Source organism: Mesoplodon bidens (genome assembly GCF_964165515.1).
Source record: "Mesoplodon bidens genome assembly, contig: HAP1_SCAFFOLD_436, whole genome shotgun sequence".
NCBI classification, from domain to species: Eukaryota; Metazoa; Chordata; class Mammalia; order Artiodactyla; family Ziphiidae; genus Mesoplodon; species Mesoplodon bidens.
The window spans coordinates 99,850-110,045 of record NW_027671396.1 but is presented as its reverse complement, the minus strand read 5'-3'; the positions used below and the strand labels follow the sequence as shown (position 1 = coordinate 110,045).

The 10,196-nt window shown below is 42.8% G+C and overlaps 1 pseudogene across 1 annotated transcript in view; it reads right to left on the bottom strand.

Annotated features, from left to right (window-relative positions):
- Positions 1 to 839: 839 nt before the first annotated feature.
- The window catches only part of LOC308611454 (U3 small nucleolar RNA-associated protein 25 homolog), a 29,546-nt pseudogene continuing 20,189 nt past the window's right edge, over positions 840 to 10,196 (bottom strand). Inside the window, exons 9-12 of the transcript in view lie at positions 9,818 to 10,000; positions 9,569 to 9,681; positions 8,602 to 8,847; positions 840 to 2,360 (exon numbers count right to left, since the gene is read on the bottom strand). The product of the transcript in view is annotated as a U3 small nucleolar RNA-associated protein 25 homolog (transcript). The remainder of the gene's footprint in view (positions 2,361 to 8,601; positions 8,848 to 9,568; positions 9,682 to 9,817; positions 10,001 to 10,196) is intronic.

Here is a 10,196-nt window from a genome sequence, read left to right as displayed (position 1 = left end):
AAGGTGTTCCTGCTGGCCACATCTGAGACCATTTAAGCATCTAAAGGAATAACGATAATAACCAATTACAACCCACTGAATAAAAACTGAAGAATCCATACTTGTAATATTAATATAAATTAATAAAGGGGGAATAAGTGATTCTATAGTGGAAAAGTCTGGCAAGCACCACCTTAAACAAGTGGTCAGTTAGTGTCATAACGATGGGACAGGTGGAAATCATGCACCGCTTGAAGAGATGCAGCGAGGAAGACGCAGCATTGCTTCTATGCTGCTCCTGCCAAAGATGCATAAACTAAACCTAACCTAACCTAATCTGACAGGAAACACCACCCAAAGTAACTGGCCTGTAATCTTCTAAAGTGTCAACGTCCATTACTCAGCCATGAAAAGAAATGAAATTGAATTATTTGTAGTGAGGTGGATGGACATAGAGACTGTCATACAGAGTGAAGTAAGTCAGAGAAAAATACCGTATGCTAATGCATATATATGGAATCTGAAAAAAAAAAGGTTCTGAAGAACCTAGGGGCAGGCTAGGTAGACGGAGGCATAGAGAATGGACTTGAGGACACGGGGAGGGGGAAGGATAAGCTGGGACGAAGTGAGAGAGTACCATGGATTTATAATACACTACCAAGTGTAAAATAGATAGCTAGTGGGAAGCAGCCGCATAGCACAGGGAGATCAGCTCGGTGCTTTGTGACCACCTAGACGGGTGGGATAGGGAAGGTGGGAGGGAGACGCAAGAGGGAGGAGATACGGGGATATATGTATAGCTGATTCACTTTGTTATAAAGCAGAAACACACCATTGTAAAGCCATTATACTCCAATAAAGATGTTTAAAAATTTTTTTTAATTTAAAAATTAAAAAAAAGGTCAAGAAAGCCAAGAAAAAGCTGAGGTACCATTCAGAATAAAGGCCACTACAGAGATATGACAACTCAAAGCAGTATGTAACTCTGAACTGCATCCTTTTGCTATAAAGGTTATTATTGGGACATTTGGCAAAATCTGAATGGGGCCCAAGGATTAGTGGCAATTTCCTGATTTGACGGTTGTTTTGAGGTTACATAGAAAAATGTCCTTGTTTACATGAAATACATACTAAATTCAGGAGTGATTTTTAGGAGTGACAGGCCCAGCAACTTGGCAATTTATTTTCAGATGATTCAGGTTCTGAATTGGTAATTTTTCTGTCTGAGAATAGTTCAATTTTTTTTTTTTTTTGGCCACGCTGTGCAGCTTGCAGGATCTTTGTTCCCTGACCAGGAACTGAAACTGGGCCTCGGCAGTGAAAGCGCCGAGCCCAAACCACTGGACCGCCAGGGAACTCCCTAAAAATGTTTTTAAAAGTGTAACTTCTTTTCCTTTTTATGTTATATGACTTAAAAAATGACTATAGCAATGAAGACAGTGGTGTTGACGATGAATTTGCGACATCAAGAATTTCATAAAATTATTTCTTGAAATAAGGTAGAAATTCATGTTATTTTATATAATGTGACTTTTAAGTATATATTTTCATTAAAACATTTAGGAGTTAAAAAAAGATCAGTGAACGAATGTGCTCTTCTAGGTTGAATTAAAATAGAATATTTAAGGTTTAAAAAAGTTTGGCTGGGGAAAAATAACAGTTTTGCAAAACCTTTGCGATCCAAAACTAAGATGATATTCAACAGCAAGAAGTATTCCAATTTCTCATAACCAGTTCTCACAAGCAAAGAAATGCATGCTTCACTTTAAGAAGGTGTCAAATAGAAACAGGCAAATCTGAAAGAGTTCACCAAGTGTAATAAATTAGAGGTGAAATCACAACAAAAGAATTTATGGTGTACAAAAAAATTCACAAGTAGAAGATTCCTTCTATCAACTTCTCAGAGTTCCATGAGCTCTCCCCTGACCTCTGAAAGATGGGTTTTACCAAAATCTGGTTTACACGGAACTTTTCAGGTATATATGGTCTGAAAAGAAAGGAGTATCTGCTAAGAACCTGCCTGGTGCTCCTTCCTTGTTGCAGCCCTTCTTTGTGTAAGTGATCAGAATCAGGTCCAAGAGACACAGAATCAAGCATGACATATCACACCAAACACCATTTCCTGTCCAACCAATTCTCATCTCTCTCCAGTAATGAAAAGGTGGACGTTCTTCTTGGACTGCAGCATCTGTGCAGCCTGCTCCACCCCGACCACAGCAGACAGCCTCTGGGCATCGTACTTGGAGTAGGGGACAGTGCAGGTCCAGGCAGCTTCCTCTCCTCTGGTGGTGGCTTGCAGCATGTTACAGACTTCACTGTAGAAGTGGGGATATGTTGGCAGTTCATAGAAAATTAGGTTCCTGATGCCTTTTATTGTGTATCTGTTAGAAGGAGAAAGAGAGGCTATGTCTACATGAGAAAGTTTATGGAAAAGCCACCGAAGAGTTTTACAGGGACATAGTCACTCTCGCTGTTTCATGCAAGGAGAAAGACCATGGCACAAATAACACACAGACCAAAAGTTACTCTAATTTGAGCTGGAGGGGCTCATTTTTTGTGACAGTGTATTTGAATTCCTAATGTTTGGCTTAAGATAATGATAAAATGAATTTGCACTTCTTGAGCCTAATCTGAGCAGACTGAGGTAGGGTGGGGAAGAATAGTAGACAAGGATTAGAAATCTGTCGCAGAAAATTTGAAAAGCAGGCATTTCCAATTTAACATTATCCTAATTATAATCAGGCAAAACAGTGTTCTGTAATGGAGCTGAGGTCAGACCAGACCCAGTACATAAAATAAACAGCATAAACTGTAAATGCACTCCCATTAGTCTTTTCTTGTCATTCTGTAGACATGTTAACTCCATGGCAGATGTCCCAAGTTCACCCATTTACAAAATCCTGCCCGAGGACCCATTAGGCATTATGGGAAGGCAATTAATTTCAACAGCTTCCTCGCTTCTTTCCCTGCTGCACAGGGCTGCATGGTGTGGGGGGTTGCAGACCCTAGGGACGCGCCTTACGGTTCGGGTTGAGGTCAATCATTCCCTCTTGGGCTCCATGACCAAAGATTTTATACGTTGACAAGTTTCTGATTTTTCCTGTTAAGACTCTCATACAGGGCTGATGTCAGACTCCCTCGGGAATTTTATTTTATTCATGGACGGTAAGTTTTCCTTGTCTTTTTATCCCTTGGCTCATCCTGATCTCTCTGGAGACCCTCCTCTCCCAAAATATAACTGCAGTCCATTACTTGGATCAGCTTTCCACATCCTCTTTCCATAAAGGAATTTTAATGGCTAATGATGTTGAAAAAACACAGTTCTGCCTCAGTAGTTATCAAAACAGACACAGAGTTCCATTTCTGCTTAGTATGTAGAAAACTCAAGAGAATACTGCTCCCATGCTAACAAGAAAAAGATAATCTACAACAGTGTTCCTTTTCCTGAGCCTAGACAGCTGATGTCACAGGGCAACCAAGTGAACTGATTCAACGGTGCCCTGGTGTGTGTTTAACAACTGATTCTCAGTGGGGGAGGATAGGTGCTGATTTGAAGCATTTGCCAATTTCTGTGGTGTAAATACTCCATTTCAAGCTACCAGTGTCATGTTGCTGAACTTGGAACTGGGAAGAGATGTGCAACCATACCTTAAGAGCTGGTATGAGCCAGCTTCAGCCCATCACTGACTGAATTCCAAAGAGTGACACGATGGTCTGAAGAAAGACAGGACATATGAACCACTTCACCTTCGGCAGAGCACAGTGGGGAAGAGGGCAGCTGCTAAGAAAGTGGGTAGGAAGAAAAAAGCTACACTTTTAACAAGTTCTTAAAGGGCAATTATGGGCTTGCATGACAGTTCAGAATCCCTGGGATTCCCGGACACTCCTTTACTTCACAGTCATGATGGCTTTTCCAAAGGTCTCCACTGGGAGCCCTGGAAAGACTGGACGCAAGGCAGAAGACCTGAGAGACCCCGATGGTGGTGCAGACATGAAAACTCACTCTCTTCCCAGAGCCATGTTGTGTATGAAGCTAAAGCCTGAAGCCAGTGAGGGGGCAAAGGTCAACTGCCAGGGTGGAGTCAGAAGCAGCAAAACTGTGTGCCCTAAGGGAGGAGCATTAACCCCTCACCCCATCCCTCCCCACCACAGGACTTACATCCAGTAGAAAGAGCAGTCTGGGGAAAGGGGAAAGGGCATGAAGACTGGGGAAAGGGCGTGAAGCCTGTTCAGCCCAAGATCCTGCACTGATGTAAGCAGATGTTTGCCACCACTGCAGAGATGCAGGGAACTCTTTCCCACCAAGACCCCTCGTAGAACAAGGCAGAGGCTGGCCACCATGGAGGGTGGTGCAGAAGCCCTGAGAAAGCACCAGCTCCAAAGCCCAGGATGGACAGAACCTGCCTGCATCTGAGCTGGACCAGGAGGAGAACAACTGCCCCACTTCAAGCCTTAGGGGAGGAGCGAGCAGGAGCAGCCTGCTACTGGGGGAGGGGCCGGAGCATGGGAGAGGCTCTCCCTCGGCACAGGGGTGCAGGGCATGGTGAAAGCTGAGAGGGGAGCAGGACACTGAGACAAGGCCCTCCAGCACTGGGCCCCACAGTGGGCCACTGTCTGCTGGAGGAACTGGCAGTTTGTGGTAACTAGAAGGCAACGACGGTAACAACCAAATCCTAACTAGATTCACAACTGCCACGCTAGTGGCCTGACAGAAGAGGCGTCCAGGCCAGCTACTTACTCAGGCACTACGTTCAACTGACAATTACAAAAAACACAGAAAAGCAAGAAGAAGACATTAAAACCATGAGGTATCATTTTGACTATCAAGTCACTGGAAAAAAGGAGAATTTACAGAAATATTTACAGAATTTACAGAAATAGGCTAATGGAGTATAAATTATTGTGAGTGTGTATTTCACCGGGGAGGGGAGAAGATGGGAGTGGCAACACACAGCAAATTTTAAACTGGGTACAGCTTTTGAACAAATAAGTTTTCCTTTCCAAATTTATCCTAAGGAAATGCCTAGGCAACTATGCCATCAACTACGCATATGGATGCTCTTGGCATTATTGTATATAATAACAGAAAACAACAAATCAATATGCCCATTAAAAGGAAACTGGGTTAATTATATACCCATACAATGTAACACTATGCAACCATTAAAAAGGATGCTATACACACCTTAAAAGATTACTTATAATTACACAGAAAAGGTATTTTTACAATGTAAAATGTAATGTACAATGTACAATGTAAAGATTTAGCAGACCTACCTTGACCTACCTTACATTTAGTATCACCAAAAACGGGACAAACTGACACCCTGGGCCTCTTGAGGAGATGCAGGGGGAAGTACACAATATCCTCTATGTAGAATTCTTACTAAAATAATGTTTAAATCTTTGGTCCCCGAACTCTAATGCTCACTGAATCACCTATTTGTTTTTTAAACATACCTGTAATTGGTCCCCATCCCCAAACACCATGATTTAATTGATACTGGGGTATGACCAGGGCATTCAGATTTTTAAAAGCTCCCCAAGGGGATTCTAATATGTAGCAAAGTTTGGGAACACTGATCTAAATAATAAGAAAACAGCCAAATCCAGATGTGGGACATTCTACAGGAAACTGGACTGGACTCTTCAAAACATATCAGTATCACAGCAAGAAACAAAGGCAGAGACTTATTCTAGATCAGGGTTTCTTAACCCTGGCACTACTGCCATTTTAAGCCAGGTAATTCTTTGTTGTAAGGGCTGTCCTGTGCACTGTAGGACGTCTAGCAGCACCCAGGCCTTGACCCGCTTGAACCACTAGACCACTAGAATAACCCTCCAACTGTACCAACCAAAAATGTCTCCAGATATTTCCAAATGTCCCTTGGGGAGCAAAACTGCTCCTGCTTGAGAACTGCTAAAATAGACTAAAGAAACATGTCACGCAAATGCAATGTAGGATTCTTAACTAAATCCTGGATTGGGGTGGGGGGGGTGGTGAGAAACAGCTGTAATAGTCATTTTGGGAACAACTAGGAAAATTTGCATACAGACTAAATACTAGATGGTATTACTGCAGTAATGTCAAGTGGTATGTTAATGGTGTTGTGGTTAGATAAAAGAATGTTGTTTTTAAGCTCTACAGGCTGAAAGATTTAGGAGTTAAGTGTCATGAAGCCTCCCATAATTTACTCTCAAATGGTTCAGGAAGAAAAAATAAGAGATGTGAGTGGAAAGAGAGAAGGAGAGACAGAGAATGTGGGTGCATGAGAATGTGGCAAAATGCTAACAGCTGGTGAAGCCTAAGTGGAAGGAGTTAGAGATGTTCACTGGGATAGTCTTACAATGTCTTTTGAAATGAAATCTTCCCAAATAGAAAGTTGGAGCGGGGGCAGGATATAGTAGAACTATATATATATATAAACTAAAAAATACATCCATAACATACAAGTATATACCAAAATGCTAACTTATTTAAGCTTTTTTTCAATAAGCACATAAAACATTCAAGATAAAAGAAAAAAAAATCCAAATGTGTACACTGTGATCCCAATGTTGGTGTCGTTTTTAAAATGCCTGTGTCTGTGTGTGTGTGCACGTGCACATGTTTTTTACATCAAAGAGACAGGAAAGAAATACACCAAAATGGGTGTTTATATCAGTAAGATGACAGGTGATCCCATTTTTTTAACCTAGATTTTCTAGGTTCTCTACAATAATTGTGTAATACTCTTATAATGAGAGTATTTTTAAAGCAAAATAAAACAACAAAACCAATTCCAATAGGTATTATATTTAAAACCCAAGAAAATCTCTCTTAGTACCAATTCGTGCACAGTAGAGACTAGGCATCTCCTGGAAATAAGAGCACGTGACCAGAACCTCTTCAGAGGGGCAGTTAGTAACAATTCCCATGGTCTTCTGCACCTCTTCCCCTGCCTTCCTCCTCTCCTGTATGTGCTTTGGGTCTTCGGTGACCCCTACAAATATGGCGTAACACTGTGACAGGACCCAAAACTAAGGACATTCCCGATGTCTATGTTACCTGACAACTGTTAAAGATAAATGAGGCAACCACAACTGACTTGCAAGGCTGGCTCCTGCATACAGTCTATAAAGACGAGGTCTGTTACTTCTATAACTGGGGTTCTCCCTGGGGCAGGGAGCACTCAGAAACACCCCACTAGCGTTTCCCACCTCCAGAAATCCTACCTCCAGAGTTTCTGATTGCCCCCTGCTTAAGAATCCTTCCTGTGCTAACCCACTGATGATGCTCAGAGAAAGAACTGTGAACTGTCCTCCCCTCAGGAGGGCCATCATGACCAAATGCCCATCCCATCCTAAGATTCTACTGGTTTCATCCCCCCAAAGAAAACAAATCCTCAGGATGAAAGTTTTTTGCTAGCTCACAAATGAACTGCAATATGTCTAACACGGCCTACTTCCATAGAGAATATAAATACAGAATTTTAAAGCTGGATACTAAAGTGTAAAATACATGTACTTTTCCCAAGGTCAAATGAAAAAATCAAATCACAAAGACACTGCAGATCAAAATACCCATCATCACCTTGGTGACCTCTCAAGCAAAAAAATCTATAGCTGGGAACCTTGAGATAATTGGCAGTTGCAGATTATCTCCATTCAACTTAAACACCCACTAACCTGGTCCAGGGTACAAAGCTAATGGCACGTGTTCGGTTTGTCTTTATAGTGACTTTGGGGACAAAACAGTTTGGTCAATAAATGAACAGTGTAAGACAGAAGACTGTCCTGCCTACTTAAGAGAAAGGGCTCCTTTGACATCATGCCCTCTCCTTGAAAAGCTGCTACTTGAGAGCAGTCCTCATCCCAGCTTAGTTCACACTTGCTACAGACAATCACGCTGGGAAGTTTTCCAATCCATCCACTTCATTTAAAGGACTTGCTTTGACGTATCAAGCTTTTGGAAAACTAAGGGCTCTTTAGACCTGCTGAGTGCAAACTCCCCCAAAATACCATTTCCAACATGAATGAAAACAACAACTCACTGGAACAAAGCAAATAATGATGCCAGCAAGAAGCAAACCCTGAAGCCCTTAAATATTCACCTCTAAGCCCCTCACCTTTTGCTTCTCCTAAACTTCAAGGAGCCCCTTAGTCCTGGTTCTCCTTGGTGCAGAAGTGTGTGTGCACTGCCTCAGGACAAATGAGAGCTTTCTGAACACTGACCCTGTACTCAACTTCCATCTCCACAGACCACACAGTCCCCAGGTGTTTCATCTGTGCTTCTACGACAGGTTCCTCCCTTTCCTGTATTCAGTTGAGAGCTGCTCAGCTCTGTAATGTCCTTCTTGAGGGGTATACCCACAGCTACAGGAGGTACCCTAAGTATGGACCCACTCCAGATCTATATACAGGTTATGCTGTAGTCACTCATTCGTTTCTACCACCTTTTCCAACAATGCCCATTTTGAAAGAAAACCAACCAACCAATCAACAAAAGTCTGTCCAGCCCCCCAAACTCTGGCTTGTCTGCAGGAGGTGAAGCAAGGGAGGACCTTATAACACAGCAAAGCCCACCATGCACTTGGAAGCAGACCCTCCAGAGAGGACACTTGAAACCTGGCCCTATTTTACCTTTTGTAGAAATGGAAGCGCTCTGTGAGGAGCAGGAACTGCTTCTCTCCTTGAAGGAAGAAGCGTCTGGCCCTGGAGACACCAGACTTCTGGGTGTACTCGCAGATATGAGTGAAGTTCAGTTCCTCCTTCTTGAGGTAATTTCGGAGACGCACGAAGTCAAAGTAGGAGGGGACATAGATAAGCGTGTGAGACATGACTGCATCACGATACTGAGGCAAAATCTTGTTGACGAAAAAGTCAAACCTGATTCGGAAAGGCGAAGGGCAGAGTCAGTGGTCTAGAGGTGAGCCATAGTGTCACTGCCAACTGCATGACCCTGGGCAAGTCACAATCTCCTTCTACCTCCCCTAAGAGGCCAATTTGGCCTACCTCATTGCAAAGAGATTCTGTAGGGATAAAACTTGTTAAGCGCATCAAAAAGTAAGTGCCAACACTATTCATCATAAAGAATAGATGTGATGCTGGTATATCCCAGAGAATTATTCTAGGAAGTACGTAACTGTATCATTCATTCATTCAGTTGTCAGTCAGTCAGTCAACAAATAATTACTGAACACCTACCACGTGTTAAGCACCATTCTGCTACCATGGGTCCCCTGACTAAACACAAGGAGAAGACGGGGAAATTACATAGAGAATTAGGAAAACAGTTCTTGCCCTGAAGGGCTTAGAATTAAGTTGTTGACATGAGGCATTAAAAAATTAATGTAATTAAAAAATGCCACAGTCTAGGGGAAAGTACCCTTGATTTACTAACCCTGGCACTATTGGAACTAGGACAACACACCATTTCTCTGGCCTTCAGTGTCCTCCTCTGTCAATGGCATGATTGGATTCAGTTATCTCATTTCATTTCGTAAATGGTAACTAAGAAAGCCAACGTGGAATACAATTCTAAATTTGAATGCCCAAGTAAAATCCCTCTCTGTGACCCCCAGGGATCCAATGGGACAGGGGAGGGTACCTGGCATCAATCACTGAAGCTAGGTTTTCAGGTTCCATCCTCGGGAAGACATGTGGGAGCTGCACCAGGACATGACTGATGCAGCCTGTCATCGGGACGTTCCTCACAGCCACCTGCCAGGTGTCAGTGAGAACATTAGGAAGTGAGCTATCCCCATTGTTGACCAAATGCTGTCCTCTCCTTCTGCCTCATGACCCAAACAATACACAATACTTCATGAAAATTCAGAGAAAGAAGGAGAGAACCCACCTGGCCTTGCACATTGACGCAGTACTTGTTGAACACAGAGTTGATCTGGGCATCCTGCAGGGCCCCAAACAGCAGCGTCTGACGATAGTACTTGGACCGATTATTGAGGTTCCACATGCGCACTCGAGAAAAGTCCACCCCATGTGAGTCCAAGGGCAGTAGGTTCATGTGGCTCATCAAATGCTTTGAGCAGAAGTAATACTCCATTAATACTTATTGAACACTTACCTGCTGGGCGTTGCTAACCTCTCTATAAGCCCATCATCTTATTTAACCCCATGAAGTAGATACTATCATCTCCCAAATTACAGCAAGAAAACAGGCTCAGATGGGTGAGTGACTTGCCCAGAGTCAAGCGAACAAGAAGAAAAGCTCAAAC